Raw genomic sequence first — 21,646 nt, forward strand, 5'->3', positions numbered from 1 at the left:
TCCAAATCAAACAGGACATTCTTGCATCAACTTACATAGAACGACTCTAGCGGAGTATTCTTACAAAGGACACCAGTGTCACATGAGTGAAATTTTAATGTTTCTAAATGTTGCTGCTCTGACGGTTTATAAATTCAAAGGTAAATTGCTTTGAGTGAGGAGATTTATACATGAATACTTGCTTCTGAAACAATTTTGAGGAGGCTGAATACAACTTGAATTTAATTTAGAATGTCAGAGAACTTGAATTAAGAAAACTATGATGTTTATTCTGCAAAGCAAATGGAATGAACGTCCTGTCACCCAGCACAGGGGAAGTAGCATTTCCAGGCATATGATATTATTGAAGAGTGATAGCGACAGAAGGGATGTTTCCGTCCAGGAAATATAATCTCTTTCTGAAAGAGAACGTTGCAGATTGCTATTTCAAAGTAACAAAATTGAATGTTTGGAAAGCTATAGCTTCCTGGATTGCTCAAACTATAGCAAAAGAATTGGGATGAGCTTAGAGTGCTTTCCTTTCAAACACAAGGTCTGGAACCATTTTCAACAAAGCAAAAACAAACAAATAAATATAAAAAACAGAAATTACCTTAGATTTAGACATTGATTTCAGACACTAGAGAATATGCTGTTGTTGTTGCTGCTGCTGTTAAAGGTAGGATTTAAAATTCAGATTTTATATCGCTTTGGTAAAATCAAATAAACTAAAGCAAACATTGTTCATCATAAAGAATACAAAGATTAAAATTAAACTATCTGTGTTATGTTTAAAATTTGTTCATAATTGAAGTAAATTATATCACTTTCCCACTCCCTTTCTTGCCTTGAGCCTCTCCTAGATGTCCTTCCTTTTACTGCTCTCACTCATCCACACCCTCAATAGCTTGTTTCTTCTTCTTAATATATCTATATTATCTACCTATCATCTTTTCCATGTAGATTTATATCTGTATCATCTATCTATACATATACATTATATGTTATGAATTTTCTCTTTTTGTATATATATATTGTTTCAAGGCTGACCACTGTGCCTTGGATAACCAACAATGAGGCTTATCCCCAGAAGCACCTAATTCTCCTCCTATCAGTCATTAGTTACCTGTAGCTCCTTTTCTAGTGATGGGACACCTTGAAAGTTTCCCCATTTTACACTAAAATGTCTGTTGATATTGCCATTGTTCCATTATTATTTATGCAGCCAGTTCTAGGAGAACAGATTTCATGGCAGACATCCTAGCCTTCTGGCTGTGAGAGTCCTTTTGCCCCTCTTCCCCAATATCTCATTTGTTGTAGAGTCACGAGCTTTGATGGAACTGTATCCGTTGTGGCCGGGATCCCAGGACCTGTTGATCATTGTATTATGTCCAGTTATGGTTTTCTGTGAGGGTTTCCATTTGCTGTAAAGAACGGCTTCTTATATGAGGGATGGTAGCTTAATCAGTCTGTGAATGTAAAGATAAGATTTAGACTATAGTTAGAAATTATACTGTTCTATAAAACGATCAGTAGCAGTTTATTTTCTAAAACCCACGGAAACCCTATGGTTCTAGCCCTGGAAATCTGACAACGTATCGAGTACTGGTAATCATTTCTCTCCTACTTGATGGATTTTAAGTCTAATTAGGAAAATGTTGGTGCCACTGAAATAAGAATGCTAACTCTTACACCTATGTGCCTATCTTGGCATGCTGGTAAGTGCTCATAGTTGTTGCAGATGGGTACCACAGTTCAACTGCTTCCTTCCCTTGGCAGTTTGCATAGTATGATAAAGAAAACAACAAACAACAGATGCTCATGAGTTGGTGAAGAAGAGGAAACTCATTCACTCTTTGTAGGCAAGCACATTGGTGTATCCACTCTACTCGTCAGTGTTGAGCATCCTCAAAAAAAAAAAAAGTCGCTAAAAGTAAATCGTAAATCTACCATGTGATTCAACTATTCCAGTCCCTGGCATATATCCAAAGTACTCTTCATCTTCTACAGATTTTTGCTCAGCAATATTCCTTACTGCCTGATTCACAATAACAAGTAAATAAAAACAACCTAAATGTCCTTCAACTGGCAAATTGGTCATTAAAATATGGTGCATACAAACAGTGAAATACTATACAGCTGGAAAGAAAAATGAAATTATAATTATTTTCAGGTAAATGGCTGGACTGAAAATAGTATATTGAGCAGGGTAAAGAAGACAGAAAGACAAATACCACAGCCACATTTCTGACTTACCTGTAATTCCTAGTCCCAAGTTCTCAGATGTGAGCATGTATCATGGAGTAACCAAAGAAACCAGGAATATATAAAGGGACTATAAGTAGTGGTGAGGCTTAAGAGGGGACTTGTCGGATACAGATGACATAAAATCAGAAGTGGAAAAATGGGATGGCAAGTCTGCTAGGAAGAAGAGAGGAAGGTCCTGTCAAAGGAAAAGGAGGATTTGGGGACAAAAAATAGCAACGTTGCTTGGTAAAGTTTGAAGAAATCATAGTATTTTATTTTTGCCTAAAATTTCACAATATATTGTAAGTTTATGTGTGCATATACACATGTAATAAATTATATATTATATACTTTAAAATTTTATGTTAAAAAACTATCTTTTCTCATTTTACTTGCCAAATTTATTTCCCATTCCCTCCCCTCTTCCTGCTCCCTTCACCTTCCCCCCTCCCACCCCAATCCTACTCGCCATCCACTCCTCACAGAGGGTAAGGCTTCCCATGGGGAGTCAACAAAGTCTAACACATTGCTTTGAGGCAGGATCAAGGCCCACCCACTATATCTAGGCTGATCAACATATCCATTCAAAGAGAATGGGTTCCAAAAAGTCAGAACAAGCCATAGAAATAAATCCTGGTCTCACTGCCAGTGGCCCCACAATCTGCCCCAGCCATACAACTGTCACCCACAGAAAGAGAGCCTAGTTTGGTCCTCTGCTAGTTCCTTCCCTGTTAGGCTGGAGTTGCATGGCTTTTATTAGCTTAGCTAAGCTGTTTCAGTAGGTATCCCCATCATAGTCTTGATCTCTTTCCTCATATTCTCACTTCTTCCTCTCTTCGACTGGACTTTGGGAGCTCAGCCCAATGCTCTGCTGTGGTTGTCTGCATCTGCTTCCATCAGTTGCTGGATGGAGGCTCTATGGTGACATTTAAAACAGTCATCAATCTGTTTACAGGGCAAGGTCAGCTCAGGCACCCTCTCCACTACTGCTTAGGGTCTTAGCTGGGGTCATCCTTGTGCATTTCTGGGAGCTTCTCTAGTGCTAGGTTTCTTGCTAGCCACATAGTGGCTCCCTCAATTTCCTTGTTTTCTGTCTCTGTCCTTCCCCTATTTTGACCATCCTGTTTCCTCAAGTTCTCCTCTCCCCTTCTCCCTTCTTCCTCCCACCTTTCCTTCTCTTCTTCCCTCACCCCTACGCTCCCAAGTTTCTCAGGAGATCTTGTCTACTTCCCCTTTCCAGATGGATCTATGTATCTTAGGGGTCTCCTTGTTATTTAGCTTTTATGGAGTCCTTATCCATTATTTTACAGCTAACATTCACCCGTGAGTGGGTACACACCATGTTCATCTTTCTCGGTCTGGGTTACCACATTCAGAATGCTTTTTTCTAGTTCCATTGATTTTCATACAAATTTCAAGATGTCATTGTTTGTGGTTTATTCATTTATTTATTTATTTGCTGCTGAGTAGTATTCCATTGTGTAAATGTACCACGTTTCTTTTATCTATTCTTCTATTTATCATTTCCTTTGACTGATGAATCTATTTCTTCTATAGTATCTTGAACATTTGAGATTCTCTCTTCTATCTCTTGTATTCTCTTGGTTATGCTTGCATCAGTAGTTCCTGTTTGTTTACTCAGATTTTCCATTTCAGTATTTCCTCAGTTTGGGTTTTCTTCATTGTCTCTATTTCAGCTTTCAAGTCTTGAACTGTTTCTGTCACCTGTTTGATTGCTTTTTCTTGGTTTTCTTGAGTTTCTTTAAGAGAATTATTGATTTCTTCCAAATTTTTTGTTTGTCTTTTCCTCCATTTCTTTCAGGGAATTTTTCATTTTCTCTTTATGGGTCTCTATTATCTTCATAAATTTATATTTAAGATAATTTTCTTCTGCTTTTCCTGGGTTAGCATGATCTGGTCTTCTTTTTGTATAAACACTGGGTTTTGGCATTACTAAGTTGCTGTTTAGGTTTTTGAGTAAGTTTTTACATTGGTGTCTACCCATCTCTTTCTCCAATTGGTGCTGGCAGTGTTTCACCTCTTTATCCTATCCTTTCAGTTGCTGTCTGTGCCTTAGGGAGGCACAGACTCTGTGCAGTCACTGTCTGTGTCTCAGGGAACCACTGAGTTCTCTCTTGGCCTGCTCTCTTGGTTCACTCTGTGTAGTTGCAGCCTCTTGGTCTGTTCTGTGCAGTTACAGCCTGTGGTTCAGAGTTCCTCTGAGATCATAGTGGCTGGGTGGGTTTGGGGGCAGAGTGGGTCTTGTAGCTTACAGGGTCTGATCCATATGGGGCTGTTGAAGCAACCTACCTGCTGGAAGCTTTCCTGCTGACTGCCTAGTAAAGCTGAGGCAGGTGGGGAAGAGGCATGGGATTTTGCCCAGGTACAGAGATTGGAGTGCCCAGCTGAGTTACTGACTGATCACTCACCTCTTGGTCTGCTGTGTAGCTGCAACCTGTGATTCAGAGTTCCTCTGAGGTTACAGGGGATGGGTCTATATTATATATCTTAAAGATAAAAATGTATAATATAGAAAAATATAAATACAGACATAGGTGTAGTTATATAGATATCTTAAAGAAGGATAACTCACTTAGGCCGACTATGCGTCCCACTAAAGGCATAGACTAGCAAAATCACCAGTACCTGGTGTAAGAATGATACTTTCCAATGATTGGTTAGGACGTCCATGTAACTCCCAGTTGTGGGATTCCCCTCTGTATGCTGTGAATGTGTTTTGTTAGCATTGGTTAATGAATAAAGCTGCTTTGGCCTATGACAAGGCAGATTAGAGTAAGGAGGGAATTCCAAGCAGATAGAGGAGGAAAGAAGGCAGGGTCACGGAGATGCCATGTATCTGTCAAAGGAGACAGATGACCGAAACCTTGCCACAAGTCTCATGGTAAAATAGAAAATAATAGAAATGGGTTCATTCAAGATGTAAGAGTGAGCTGGAAATATGTAGGTGCTAATTTCCCAAGCAGTGCTGTAAATAACATAGTTTATGTGTGATTTTTCCGGGTATGGACAGTCAGGAAATAAATGATTATCTCTGACTATAACTCCCAGAATAATACAGTATTGATATCAGCTTTGATTGCCTCTTGGAGGCTGAAGGTGGGTTCTCCATTACTAATGATATTGCACTCTTAGACATTGGATTCAGATGAGATTTATTTACTTTTGTTGAGACGGATATTACCTGAAACCCTGTTTACTGTTGTCTAACTTCCATGGTTCAACTGATATAATTTCTAACTGTATTTTTAAAGCATAGTTGTTATAGCAACTGTAAATATTAGGTCATAAGCAGGGCAAATTAGAACTCCTCATCCTATAGCAATAAGATGAGAGAGATATGTAGAGAAGACATTGAGTTATAGCCTATGTTTATATGAGTCATAGCCTATTCTCTATGACTCACAGGGCATAGCCTCTGACTGCCAAGTAGAGGGCAGTCTCATGGCTTACTGAGAAGACCTTCACTCCTGTCATTCTAAGGATCAGAAGATGTCAAGCAGAAAAATAATTGGTAGTGACCTCTTAAATACAAAAGCCATGAAAAAGTAATACTATTATTTTAGCTCATTGAATTTATGTTGTGTGAAATTTTCGTGCAGGATCATGGATTCCATGCTCTTTACTTGAAGCCTGCTGCGAAATACAAAAGTCTCATCAGTTTCAAGATGTCTCAAACCATCTTAGGGTGCATGCCAAGGAAACTATTGCAACATTCATCTTTGGGAAATAAAATGTATGTAGGATGTAGCTGACCTAGATGCAGGGAGAGGGGACACTTACTCACTGCTGGTAGGACAGAAAACTGGTGCAGCCACTACAATAATCAGTGTGAAACATTCTCAAAAAAATGTAGAAGTGTATTTACCTTTAATATGATTGAGCTATACCTTTCTTGGGTAAATTCCCAAAGGATGCTCTATCTACTACAGAGATATTTGTTCATCCATGTCCATTGCTGCCACATTCATGATGGGAAAGTGGGAACAGTCTAGATGTTTATCAAGCGATGGATAATGAAATATGGCACATTTGCACAATGGAGTAATATTTGTCTGTAATAAAAAATGAAATTGTAAAATTTTCAGATGGGTGAAGCTATAAATATTTATTCTGAGTGCAGTAACCCAAATCCTGAAAGGCAAATGGCACATATTCTCTCTCCAATATGGATGCCAGTTTTGAATCTTTAAATTGGAATACACCTAGTTAGCAGAACCCTGGTAAGGGGTCAAGTTGGGGATTTTAAGAACAGGAATAAAGTCAGATGACGTTACTGGGATGGAGGAACAACATAACAGAAAGGAATGAAAAGGATGGGCAATGAAATGTCTGGGTAGAGGTTGTAAACCATAATACATGAATCATATAAAAGAATTATATAAGAGGTATTTAAATGGAGTTATCCCACAAAAGGAGGTCAGTGTCTTTCCCAGAGAAAGCAGGCTATCTTATAAAAAGCCTAGTGACAGGCAGGCATTGTGCACCTCTTTTTGGGTTGGTGGTCATTGAGGTAAGTTATTTCCACACTTCACCTTAAACTGAAGAAAGATTGACAATGGATAATTGTGGGGAGGGGAGAATCATTCTTTATTGGAAATATGACTAACGGTTTATTTCCTATGCACCAGTGGATGGTCCTACACTTATAAACATATAGGCAACGCAACCTGGATTTAATTGCTCATTAAAAATAAATAGGCACATCAAATTGGTATGTGTGTGTATTGGGAAAGTAAGGCAGAAGGGGGAGGGTAAAATGGGAGGTAGATATGATCATGTTTTATTGTACACACTTGAATTTTTTAAATATTAAACAATTAAATTCAAATATTAAAAACATTTTTCTCAAACCTGTTGATTTACTTTTTAGAAATATATCACGTGTATAATAATCAAAAGTAGCAAATTTTTCTTTTGTGAAGTAGAGACAAATACCACCAAATGCACTCATTAGTAAAGATAGAGAGAAAGAGAGAGAGAGAAGAAAGACGCCAAACTGTTGAATCAGATAATTGATCAAGGTTTTGTGAGCACTTCTCCTTCCATGTTAGCATGTCTGTTTGTATTCATGTATTTCACATGTTCTTTAAGTAACCAGGTTGATGAGGCTTGGCGGATATAGTCTGTTTAATATTTCTAAAAGACACGGCTCACAGCAAATTTGTTGTACCTATGGGTTTTACAGTATTTTTCTCCCTTTCAACAATGATCCCTGAGTCTTAGCAGCAGGAACTGTGCTGTAGATGTGTTAATTAGAACTGGGCGTCTTGTTCTCTGCATTTTGTAGAGTTTTCTAATTGTTTAAGCAACATCAAGTGGTCTACCTTGAGATCATGTGCATGCAGGTAACATTTTATGACTTGATCAGGTTGTATTTACACTGTGTGTGTGTGTGTATGTGTGTGTGTGCAGTGAAAGTAACTAGCAATATTATATTACATTTATATAAAACAATTAAAGAAAGAGTCATGAATTTGAAAGTATACAGTTGTACATGGAAGGAGTTGGATGAATGAAAGTAAAAGGGAGAAACCACACAATTATAATCTAAATAATAACATGAATTTATAAATAAAAATATTTTCCCAAAAAGTTTGGGGTCTATGACCAACAACAAGTGTTTTTAAATAGAAGCTATAAAATATATAAAATTTTATAAATTCTTAAATTCAAAAGCACAGTATAGTTAAAGAACCACTACACAAAGGTATTGGAACTGCAAAAAAGATTCAATTAGCTTGATAAGATTAGTTGTGTTTCCAAACTGATGTAATGGCACATGGCCTAATAGCAGCCCTTTGGAGGCTGAGGTAGGCAGATCTCTGTGAATCCAAGGTCAACCTGATTTACACAGTGTATTCTAAGACATTCAGAGATACATAGTGAAGCCCTATTAAAAAATAAGCCTTCTGACCAAGTATAATTATATACAGCACTGATATAGCATGTAAGAGTCAGAAACAGGATTTACTCAAGTTTCTAGGCAGCCTGTTCTACACGGTAAAGTCCAAGACTAGGCAAGACTGCATAGTAAGACCTTGTCACTAACTATCAAACTAGAATTGGATATACTGATTGTATATCCATTAGAGTAGATTTACAAAAAAAAAAAAAAAAAACCCTAAGATTCTGTGTGTTAGAAATCAGATATTTCTAAAATATTCCATATTATAAAGTATAGCCATATTTGATGAGCAACCATGTATAAAGTAAGGCCTGGAAAAAGAGTAGTTCACATTTAAAACACTTAAGACAACAATAACAATTTTATGGAAATGTGTCACAATCCATTAGTTTAGACATTCGACATCTCTGATAGTATTAGAAAAGTTAATGATGACTAAATTTTTCTCTATTTTTTATAATTAATAACACAGCACAAGCAGACACCTGACCTTGTTTAAGCAACATCAAGAGGTCAGTCTTGAGATCATAAGCATATAAGGTAACATTTTACCACCTGATCAGGTTGTATTTACACATATGTCTGTGTGTAAAACAATAATTAACAATATTGCATTACATTTATGTGACACAAAAATTAAAGAAAAATCAGCATGAATTTGAAAGTATGGGGTTGTACATGGAAGAGGTTGGATGAAGAAAAGTAAAAGGGAGAAGTGTGTAGTTATATTATAATTTCAAAAAATAAAAATAAATTATAAATAAAACAATTTTTTTTCCAGAAATTTTGGGTCTATGATCAGCAACAAGTGTTTTTAGATCAGGTGGACACAGCTGTAAAAAAAAAAAATACTACACATGACAATTAGACAAAGAAGAACCTGTTTATTTGGGAATATTAAATTTAAGTGTTATTGCCAGATTTTTAAAATAGAGAGAAGTGACACAAGCAGCAAAACATTTTATCTTTCTATATAAAGCAGTTTATATTCAAGATATATAAAGACTTCATAAAAATCAAGAATAAAACAGGGTGTTAACTTGCATTCTAGCTACAAACACAGAAGTACAAAAATATTGATTGGTTTATTGTTTAAACCAACAACATATTAGAAATGATACAAAGATCAGCTGGAATTTATATGGATGAGAACTGTTCTAGTATAATTGAGCAGATTTCCAAATAGCACCTACTGCCTCTGTCAAGGTTCTACATGTCAGCAAAAAAATAAAACAATACACAAAATAATCATTTTTAGTTAATAGTTTATAAATGATCAATTTTATTCTGTGTGCCAAGTGAAGTAAAGCTTCTAATGAAAAACAGAAATCTCTTACAGATAGGAATGTTTGCAAAATCATTTGCTTTCCTTACTTCTACAGACACAAAAGTATTTTTTCCGGTAAAGTTGGTAGACACTGAAATTGTGATTCCATTGTTGATAAATTTTAATATGCATTTGTCTTTGCTGTTCCTGCATATAAAATGCCACAGTCGGAGATATTGTAGAGCTCATAAAATTGTACTTACCAATAGTGAGCTATAACAATATAAAAGTTTCAATTCAGTAGTTACGCCATATTTGGTCAATATGGTAACAGAAATTGCCATTAGTAGCAAGTGAATCACCTACAAGAAATGTCAAGTCAGAAAAGAAACAAATCAGAGAAAGATCTAGTCATCTGTCATAAGCAGAAAAAAGTCAATATAGAAAAAGAGCATCTATTACTTAATGTGAATGAAGAGAGCAGTCAATGCTGACTACATTTGTTTCAGTAAGCCAAACCCACAAGTATTTCTTACTTTATCTCATTCATGTGATTATATGCCTATTGCAAAATGGACAAATTTATTGTGTGCTAGAAAACATTGGAAAATGTATGTCACATTTTACTGTTATGTGTAAAGATGCAAACTTGGAGCAAGACCTTACCCTTCTCAAACTCTTCCTGCATTGTATTCCGATGGCCAGTTCAGAAAACATCATTCCCACTAGCCTAATTTATTCAGAATAAGCAATAGTATGTTGTGCTAGAATGAATAGCCTTGAGACAAACAATGTTCTGACTCAAAGCATGCAGAAAGAGATGGGCCATTGCATGGATCCTAAGAGGATAATTGTAACTGGTGGCAGAACCGATAGCTCTGGCACTAAGTACTGGAGGGATCGTACTCAGTAACTGTGTTACCCTTCTTTCACTGAGAAAATATCTTGCCCAGCCTCGATATGAAGGCTTTGATTTTTCTTGTTTTATCCATTTTTTGTCGTGTTTGATTGTTGTGTCTTGGAGGTCTGCTTCTTTCTGAAAGGAAATATAAGGGGAATTTGGGGATATAGGAGTTGGGGGAGAGCAGGGAGGAATGGAGGAAAGGGAGACTGTGGTCAGGATGTATTGTAAAAGAATCTATTTTCAATTAATAAAATGAATTAGTGAATGGCATAAAGACCACAAAAATAAAAAAAAATATTTTATTTTATTTAAGAATAGGCTTCATTCATAAAGCCATTGTGTTAAGTAGGGAAAAAACATGAAAAGAAGAAGGTAATCCTGGAATTTGGAGCATACCCTTCTTCTAAAAATACTATTATATTACAACTCTCATGAATGATAACTGCACTCATCACCTATTACACAGAAGGGCAATTATGGTCACAAGGTGGTCTTTTTTAAAGATGGAGCCTTGCGGCTGAGGCACCGGCCCACAGGCGAGGGAGGCACCAGCACGCAGGCAGGCCCAGGCGGCAGAGGCACCAGCACACAGGCAGGCGCAGGCCGCGGAGGCACCAGCAGACAGGCAGGCCCAGGCGGCAGAGGCACCTGCGTGCAAGCCAAGCAGCGGAGACACCAGCGAGCAGATGTGGATGTGGGATAGTACAAGCATGAAACAGTGAACCCCACACTGAGAGCAGATCGCCCCGCTACAATTAAATCAAACCCATTAGATAGCATCGATAACAGGAGATGGGCAAATGCCAAGGCAAGAATTCACCCAACAATCTGAAAAACAACATGAAAACACCAGAACACAATGATCTTACAACACAAGGACTTGAACACCCTAACACAGAAGAACAGGAAAAAACTGACTTTATGAAAGCAATAGAGTCCCTAAACAACATGTAAAAAACGCCCTCATAGAAATGGATGAGAAGTATAACAAAAAGTTTGAAGAAATGAGTAAATACGTAAATGATACCCTGGGAAACCAAGAAAAAACGATCAAACAGGTAATGGAAACAGTCCAAGAATTGAAAACTGAAATGGAAGCAAGGAAGAAAACACAAACTGAGGACCAGCTGGATATGGAAAATCTAGGTCAACGAGCAGAGACTACAGAAACAAGCATAACCAATAGAATACAAGAGATAGAAGAAAGAATCTCAGATTCTGAAGACAACATAGAGAAAATAAACGCACTGATCAGAGAAAACAGCAAAACCAACAAATTCTCATCACAAACATTCAGGAAATATGGGACACAATAAAAAGACCAAACCTAAGAATAATAAGGATAGAAGAAGGAGAAGAGGCACAGCTCAAAGGTCCAGAAAAAATTTTTAACAAAATTATGGAAGAAAACTTTCCCAACATAAAGAAAGATATTCCTTTGAATATTCAAGAAGCATACAGAACACCAAACAGACTGGATCAAAAAAAAAACGTCCCCTTGCCATATAATAATCAAAACACAAAATATACAGATTAAAGAAAGAATATTAAGAGCTGCAAAGGAAAAAGGCCAAATAACTTATAAAGGTAAACAGATCAGACTTACACATGACTTCTCTATGGAAACCATGAAAGCCAGAAGGTCCTGGATATAGGTACTACAGAAACTAAGAGACCATGGATGCAAACACAAACTACTATACCGAGCCAAGCTATCATTCACTATCAATGGAGAAAACAAGTTATTCCAGGATAAGAACAAATTTAAACAATACGTAGCCACAAATACAGCCCTATAGAAAGTAATAGAAGGAAAATCACAACCCAAGGAATCCAACATTGCCAACACTGCCTACAATAACTCAGGCATCTAGCAACCCTTCAACAGCACACCTCAAAGAAGGGAGACACACAAACTCTTCTACCAAAAGCAATAAGAATAACGTGAGTAAACAACCACTGGTCATTAATATCACTTAATATTAATGGTCTCAATTCACCTATAAAAAGGCACAGGCTAAGAGATTGGACACGAAAACAGGATCCAACATTCTGCTGTTTGCAAGAAACTCATCTCAACCACAAAGAAAGGCATCTACTCAGAGTAAAGGGTTGGGAAAAGATTTTTCAAGCAAATGGTCCTAAGAAAAAAGCAGGTGTGTCCATACTAATTTCTAACAAAACTGACTTCAAACTAAAATCAATCAGAAGAGATCGAGAGGGACACTTTATACTCATAACAGGAACAATTTAGCAGGATTAAGTCTCAATCCTGAATATCTACGCCCCTAATATAAAAGCACCCACTTATGTAAAAGGAATATTGCTAAAACTCAAGGCAGACATCAAATCACATACACTAGTAGTAGGAGACTTAAACACACCTCTCTCACCAATGGACAGGTCAATCAGACAGAAAACTAATAGAGAATTAAGAGAATTGTTGGAGGTAATGAAGCAAATGGACTTAACAGACATCTATAGAACACTCCACCCAAATAGGAAAGAATACACCTTCTTCTCTGCAGCTCATGGAACCTTCTTGAAAATTGACCACATACTCGGAAACAAAGGAAACCTCCACAGATACAAAAAAAATCAGTGTCCACCTGTGTCTTATCAGATCACCACGGATTAAAGTTAGAAGGCACCAACAATACTACCCCCAGAAAGCCGACAAACTCATGGAAACTGAACAGTCAACTACTGAACCACACCTGGGTCAAGGAAGAAATTTAGAAAGAAATTAAAGTCTTCCTTGAATTTAATGAAAATAAAGAGACAACATACTCAAACCTATGGGACACGATGAAAGCAGTCCTGAGAGGAAAGTTCATAGCACTAAGTGCCCACTTAAAGAAAACAGAGAAAGCATACATTGGGGACTTAACAGCACACCTGAAAGCTCTATAAAAAAAAGAAGCAGATGCACCCAGGAGGAGTAGAAGACTGGAAATAATCAAACTGAGGGCACAAATCAACAAAATAGAAACATAGAAAACAGTCCAAAGAATCAATGAAACAAAAAGTTGGTTCTTGGAGAAAATCAACAAGATCGACAAACCCCTATCCAAACTAATTAAACGACAGAGAGAGAAGACGCAAATAAATAGGATCAGAAATGAAAAGGGGGACATAATCATAGACACAGAGGAAATTCAGAGAATCATTAGATCTTAATACAAAAGCCTGTATGCCACAAAACTGGAAAATGCAAAAGAAATACAGTTTTTTAGATAAGTACCATATACCAAACCTAAACCAAGACCAGGTGAACGATCTAAATAGACCTGTTAGTCGTGAAGAATTAGAAACTGTTATCAAAAATCTCCCTTCAAAAAAAAGCCCAGGACCAGATGGTTTCAATGCAGAATTCTACCAGAACTTCCAAGAAGAGCTAATACCTATACTCCTTAATGTGTTTCACAATATAGAAACAGAAGAGTCATTGCCAAATTCCTTTTATGAAGCTACAGTTACTCTAATACCTAAACCACACAAAGACCCAACCAAGAAAGAGAATTACAGGCATATATCACTCATGAACATCGACGCAAAAATTCTCAATAAAATCCTGGCAAACCGAATCCAAGAACACATTAGAAAAATTATCCATTATGATCAAGTAGGCTTCATCCCAGAGATGCAGGGCTGGTTCAACATACACAAATCTATCAATGTAATCCATCATATAAAAAAACTGAAAGAAAAAAACCATATGATCATTTCATTAGATGCTGAAAAAGCATTTGACAAAATTCAACATCCCTTTATGATAAAAGTCTGGAGAGATTAGGGATACAAGGGTCATACCTAAATATAATAAAAGCTATTTACAGTAAGCCGACAGCTAACATTAAATTAAACGGAGAAAATCTCAAAGCCATCCCACTAAAATCAGGAACATGACAAGGATGTCCACTCTCTCCATACCTCTTCAATATAGTGCTTGAAGTTCTAGCAATAAGACAACATAAGGGGATTAAGGGTATTCATATTGGAAAGGAAAAAGTTAAGCTTTCGTTATTTGCAGATGATATGATAGTATTCATAAGCGACCCCAAAAACTCTACCAAAGAACTCCTACAGCTGATAAACACCTTTGGTAATGTGGCAGGTAACAAAATCAACTCCAAAAAATCAGTTGCCTTTCTATACACTAAGGATAAGGAAGCAGAGAGGAAAATCAGAGAAGCATCACCTTTCACGATAGCCACATATAGAATAAAATATCTTGGGGTAACTCTGACCGATGAAGTGAAAGATCTATTTGACAAGAACTTTAAGTCTTTGAAGAAAAAAATTGAAGAGGACACCAGAAAATGGAAGGATCTCCCTTGCTCTTGGATTGGTAGGATCGACATAGTAAAAATGGAAATTCTATCAAAAGCAATCTATAGATTCAATGCAATCCCCATCAAAATCCCATCAAAATTCTTCACAGATCTGGAGAAGACAATAGTCAACTTTATATGGAAAAACAAAAAACCCAGGATAGCCAAAACAATCTTATACAATAAAGGATCGTCTGGAGGCATCACCATCCCTGACTTCAAACTCTATTACAGAGCTACAGTATTGAAGACAGCTTGGTATTGGCATAAAAACAGAGAAGTCGACCAATGGAACTGAATAGAAGACCCTGACTTTAGCCCACAAACCTACAAACACCTGATTTTCAATAAAGGAGCTAAAAGTATACAATGGAAAAAAGAGAGCATCTTCAACAAATTGTGCTGGCAAAACTGGATTTCAATCTGTAGAAGAATGAAAATAGATCCATATCTATCACCATACTCAAAACTCAAGGGCAAATGGATTAAAGACCTCAATATCAGTCTGAACACACTGAACCTGATAGAAGAGAAAGTGGGAAGTACTCTACAACATATGGGCACAGGAGATCACTTCCTACGTATAACCCCAGCAGCACAAACACTAAGGACATCATTGAATAAATGGGACCTCCTGAGACTGAGAAGCTTCTGTAAAGCAAAGGACACTGTCACTAAAACAAAAAGGCAACCCATTGACTGGGAGAATATCTTCACCAACCCCGCAACTGACAAAGGTCTGATCTCCAAAATATATAAAGAACTCAAGAAACTAGACCGTAAAAGGTTAATCAATCCAATTGTAAAATGGGGCCCTGAGCTGAACAGAGAATTCTCAACAGAAGAAGTTCAAATGGCCGAAAGACACTTAAGATCATGCTCAACTTCCCTAGCGATCAGGCAAATGCAAATCAAAACAACTTTAAGATACCATCTTACAGCTGTCAGAATGGCTAAAATCAAAAACACCAATGATAGCCTCTGCTGGAGAGGTTGTGGAGAAAGGGGCACACTCATTCATTGCTGGTGGGAATGCAAACTTGTGCAACCACTTTGGAATGCAGTGTGGCGGTTTCTCAGGAAAGTCAGGATCAACCTACCCCAGGACCCAGCAATACCACTCTTGGGAATATACCCAAGAGATGCCCTATCATACAACAAAAGTATATGCTCAACTATGTTCATAACAGCATTGTTTGTAATAGCCAGAACCTGGAAACAACCTAGATGCCCTTCAATGGAAGAATGGATGAAGAAAGTATGGAATATATACATATTAGAGTACTACTCAGCAGTAAAAAACAATGACTTCTTGAATTTTGCATACAAGTGGACGGAAATTGAAAACACTATCCTGAGTGAGTTAAGCCAGACCCAAAAAGAGGAACATGGGATGTACTCACTCATGTTTGGTTTCTAGCCATAAATAAAGGACATTGAACCTATAATTCGTGATCCTAGAGAAGCTAAATAAGAAGATGAACCCAAAGAAAAACATATAAGCATCCTCCTGAATATTAACCTTCATCAGGCGATGAAAGAAAACAGAGACTGAGACCCATATTGGAGCACCAGACTGAAGTCTCACGATCCAAAGGAGGAGCAGAAGGAGAGAGAGCAGGAGCAAGGAACTCAGGACCGGGAGGGGTGTACCCACACATTGAGACAATGGGGATGTTCTATTGGGAACTCACCAAGGCCAGCTGGCCGGGGTCTGAAAAATCATGGGACAAAACCAGACTCGCTGAACATAGCGGACAATGAGGACTACTGAGGACTCATGAACAATGGCAATGAGTTTTTGATCCAATTGCATGTACTGGCTTTGTGAGAGCCTAGGTAGTTTGGATGCTCACCTTACTAGACCTGGATGGAGGTTGGTGGTCCTTGGACCTCCCACAGGGCAGGGAACCCTGATTGCTCTTCGGGCTGATGAGGGAGGAAGACTTGATTGGGAGAGGGAAATGGGAGGCGGTGGCGGGGAAGAGGCAGAAATCTTTAAGAAATAAATAAATTAATTAATTAAAAAAAATAAAGATGGAGCCTTGGATTATAACAAGAGAAGCAAAAGTTTTCACTTTCTTTTCTACCTGAATGCCCACATGAACTTAAACTCATCTTAGGGGATGTTTAAACTTTAAAATTACTTCTGATGTCCCAGAATCTTTAATAGAAACTGTGGAAGGTTGTCTGTTTCCACTCAAATATAGCAGAAGACATGGTTATGCCAATTGTGAGTCTAGGCTGCAAGTAGCTTACAAGAGTTTCATTTATAAATTTCCTTGTTTAGATTTATTTGGATAAGGTTCTGTAGATCTTTCTAAAATCAAGAAATTGAAATATTTTCTAGTGGCTACCTAAATGAGCATGGGAATTATTTCTTCACTATGAGTCAAAAGATACAGGCTTAGGCTTGGTGTAGTTTCCCAAGGAAAACAAAAGCCAAAAACATTTTCACTTGGCTATTTCTGTATTCTTGATCTACAGTGGTGTTTCACTAAGATGTGCATTAATGTGTACTTTAGAAATACATAAGTCATATAGATTATTTACATGGGATACTATAAATAATTTTCATAAAATTATTTTTTATAAATACATGTCAAAGGTTCTCTAAGTTGATCCCTGATCAAGATGATTCAATAGACTCAGACCAATTAACATACTAAAATATTAACAAAATAAAAAATTGGTCATCACAGCAGGTCCAGAAACTATTTTATCCAGGTATTAAAACTTTTGACATATTAGTCATTAAAGAAATGTGCCTCGGTGCAATAAAAATCATTTTTGTGATGATGCAAATGTCCCCATACTCAAGGCTTTCAAGTTGGATGCTTGTCCTTGAAGATCTAGGGCAATACTATGGTGTCCATCCCATCATTTCTGTTCAGGGTATTAATGTGATGGATATTTTCATCAGAGCATGAAGGTAACAGAAAAAAGAAATACGGTTCCAAGTGTCTCTGCTTAAGATGATATTCTCTTACACATAGATGACTAAAGATATCACAAAAACTGTGGAGGAAACAAGTAAATTGTGTGATGCTGCAGGAAATAAAATCAACATAGAAAATTCAGCTCTGTGTTTATAGAGTAATGATACAATATTTGAAAAAAATGAAAAAAGAATAGTCCCTACCCAAATATATAAAAGGAACAGTGTTGAGAAAACAAAGTATGTGCAATTTTGATTTGTCATTACCCCTGAATGAAGCTGGAAAGATTTCGTCCATCTTCTAAATATCAATGACCTAGCAAAGTGGCATCCTTTTAGTGTCTATAATACTCTGAAGGATATATGAAAGAAAATGTGTTCGTTTTGACATTTAGAATTTAGGTATTATTTTATTTACTTTACGCGATTTACTTTATTATGTTTCATATTTTTTCATAGATACTAATATCTAGCATTCTATACAGGCATATATACTGTAACAAAGCATTTTTATTTTTCTTTCTTCATGTCATTCTGGCTCTGGCAGTTGTCTATATATGTGGATTGAAGATAATGAATGTACTCAGTGTGGGAATTATGAGTAAATGCTCATGAAATGCTCCAAACAGGGCCAGGAGCTTTGTAATGCCTATGTATATACCGTTTAATGGATTATTCTCGTTCATCATCCTGACGCTCAGGGATATTTTTAGGGAGAACTCAACCTGCTATTATAGTTTCCAACAACTCCAATTCAGGGTGTATTATACTGTAAAGTATTCTGTTATAAATGAAGTATGTGGTTTTCAGTGTACTCGACTGAATACCCTAGGTTTTGAGTTCTTTGGCAGCATGAATACACTGTATACCATTCAAATGTAAATATAGCCTAGCAGTTAAGTCACCATTATGATTTATTTTAAGCTCTCACAGACAAATACCAATATTGGCTGGTAGCTCAGAATTGAGAAGAGGAAGTATTGGTGGGTTTAACTTGCTACAATGGCGTTCAACCAAAAAGGACAACACACAAACATTGGAAAGCAGGCTTGAATAGACAGGACATTCAAAATGTAGCCATTAGAAAGCAGGTTTGAATGGGCAGGGATTTCAGAATATGGGAAAATTTTACTGTTGCATTAACAGACTGAGGGTACTGATTTCATCTCAATACATGTGTGTTCTTCAATAACTATCCTTTCTTGTTATAAAATCTTCAACATGGTTTAGTGAAAGTATTGTGTTTGGAGATTCAGTTCAATGGCAGAACATGAGCAAGTCTCCATGTATAAAAAGTCTTAGTTTTGACAACCAGCAATCTACAAATAAACAAAACTTAGCCAAAAGAAGTGAGTTTATACAGTCATGCAAATTATAAATTATATGAGAAAATGTTTGGTATACACATGTATGTGCTATTTTAATGCAATATAAAATACTCCCTTTTCCTAGAAACAATTAATTAAAATATGTGATTAGCTCTGCATCACTACACACAACTATAACCTCAGAATTTGGGAGGTAAAGGTAGGAAGATGAGGGTGTCAAAACAAGGTGAGCATGAGTTGGAATAAGGTCAAGAAATAATGCTGACATGAAGAATTTCAGTAAACATAACAAAAAACTGCATAGACACCTTGATTTTGAAAAGTTAAAAAGAAAAAGAGCAGCATGTAAGACACTGGGAAATTAGCTGTTACTCATATGTTTGAGTTAAAGGTAAAGGAGATGAGAGGCTGTTCTTTAAACATATGAGCCACACTGCCTGGTAGAAACTGTAACTATGGAGGGAGTGAGGGAGGAACTCAGGAATGCAGGAAGGAAGCAGGCAGGAAGGCAGATGGGCAGGAAGGGAAGGAAGAAGGCATGCAGGCGGGTAGGCGGGCGGGAGGGAGGGAGGGAAGGAAAGAAAAAAGAAAGGAATGAAGGAAGGAACGAAGGAAGAAAGGAAGGAAGGAAAGAAGGGAGAAAGATGGTAGCTGGCAAAAAGCCCTACAAATGGAGATTTCAATTAACAGATCACAAATAGAATGGGAAAGAGTTCTACAAGTGTTTTACAGGGTAGTCAGCATTTCACAGGCTGAGCTGGGTGATGTTATGTGCCCGAAGAGGGGAGGGAGGCAGAAGGGAGGGGGCGTTCTGGATGCAAGCTGGGTGGGATAGGAAGCGAGAGGCAGTATCTGGGGAGTCTAGCCCCTGCAGGAAGATCAGGAAGTATAGGGGTGATGAGGAACGTCTGAGCACTGTGTCCGGGCTGCTGCCGCGGTTCCGAAACTCACTCGGGCTCTCCTGGTGGCGAGATCAGATCTCCATGTTGGTTGGGTAGCTCCTAAACCTATAAGTGACTAAAGTGCCAAAAGCACACGATGATAAAGTTCTCTGTTTTATATAGGAGAGCTGTTTAGCCATGTATAAGGCCAAGAACCTCACAGAAGGCACAAAAAGGATGTGAGTCAGAAGCAAAACAGTATAGAGTTGTCTTCGTGATATAAGAGAGCCATTGAACTCACACTTACAGTAACTGCAGCTATTCGCACAAGATTACACAAGATGTGCCCCCTAAACATTTTTTTTATCATTGGGGAAGGTGGCCATGAAGGTCCAACACTCCCTGAGGACTACTGGAAGCTAATGGTTGCTTGGAGAAAATATGGTTTTCTTGAGTGATGTAGACACTGATAAATTGCTTTTGCTCAAGTGAATAAATTCCCACTCCCTCTTGGGAAAGAAACTCTAAACAAGGTGAGTCACATTGGAGAAGGGTGCATGAAAGAAACGATGGCCCTAGTGGGAGCTGAGGACTTCAACAAGGGAGGAGCACGAGAGAAGAATGGGGAGGAAAATGAATAGAATTCATTACATACGTGTATTAAACTGCCAAATAATCATATGTAACAAATAAATGAGACCAAAAAGCTATTTAAAAAATAAAACTATGTAGTATGTCAAATACTTTCGTATACCTTGACAACTTCTTTCTCTGTCTCCCATCCTCTACCACTTCTTCCTTTTATTTAGGGAACACACGCTTAAGCATAGACTTGAAATATAGGCAACAGCAAGTTAGAGGTGAATAAGAATCTGCATTAAAATTTAGCTCATTTACACATATTAAGAAAGTTTATACTTATCCTACATTATGAATCTCATATTTCCCATCTTACAATGCATAGTAAATCTGTTTTTGACAATTAGTAAACAGGGCTTTTTTTCTAACAAGTTTTGTATCAGAAAACTACTCTAGCATAAAACACTGAGCTCATTTTTCAACTATCAACATTGTTCATCACATTGTCAAGGGATTTGCTAAGAATTATATTAAATACTATGTAACCACTATTGAATACAACTTGATTTTTGTTCCAGAATCTTAAACGCTCTCATAGGCAATATGTATGTGCACCAGTCAAAAAAGATGGCCTGAAACCTAACTAGAAGTGGTTTAAAGGTAAAAGAAATTCATTGCTTCATATAAATTTAATGTCTGCCTTTATTAATTTTTTTCATTGCACACAACCAGGACTTAAAAACAGTGACCAAATTGCTCTCCAATTTATTTCCTAGTAGTAAGCTACAAAGAATTGAACAGTTTTAAATAAACATAAAATATCATGATTGATTTTCACACACTGAGATTGCCCACTGTTTTCATGGGCTTTATATCTATTATTTAATCAAACAGTAATTAAAACTGTTTAAGTAAATTATTTTTCTCAATAGTTACAGTTTGTCTGACCCCCTTGAAGCTGCATAGACATGTTATGTGTATAACTGTGAAGGGTAGTCAATTTCCTTCATCTTTTTACCTTTTATCTTTTTCATCTTTTTACAAGCAAAAATTGGCTGAAACCAAGAAATAGAAATTATTGTCCACATTATGCATATCTCCGACAGTTCAAATTTAGGGGAAAAATAAGTGAAAAAGTATATATTTTATATCCTCAGAAGCCATTCCAATTCTGTCTTTGGATAGCCTGTCTGCCTAAAGATCTCAGAGTCGCCTTCCACTGTATTTTATTTCGGTCTCAGTCTAGGCTTCATTCAGCCAAGT

Source organism: Chionomys nivalis, chromosome 2 (assembly GCF_950005125.1).
Source record: "Chionomys nivalis chromosome 2, mChiNiv1.1, whole genome shotgun sequence".
Taxonomy (NCBI): domain Eukaryota; kingdom Metazoa; phylum Chordata; class Mammalia; order Rodentia; family Cricetidae; genus Chionomys; species Chionomys nivalis.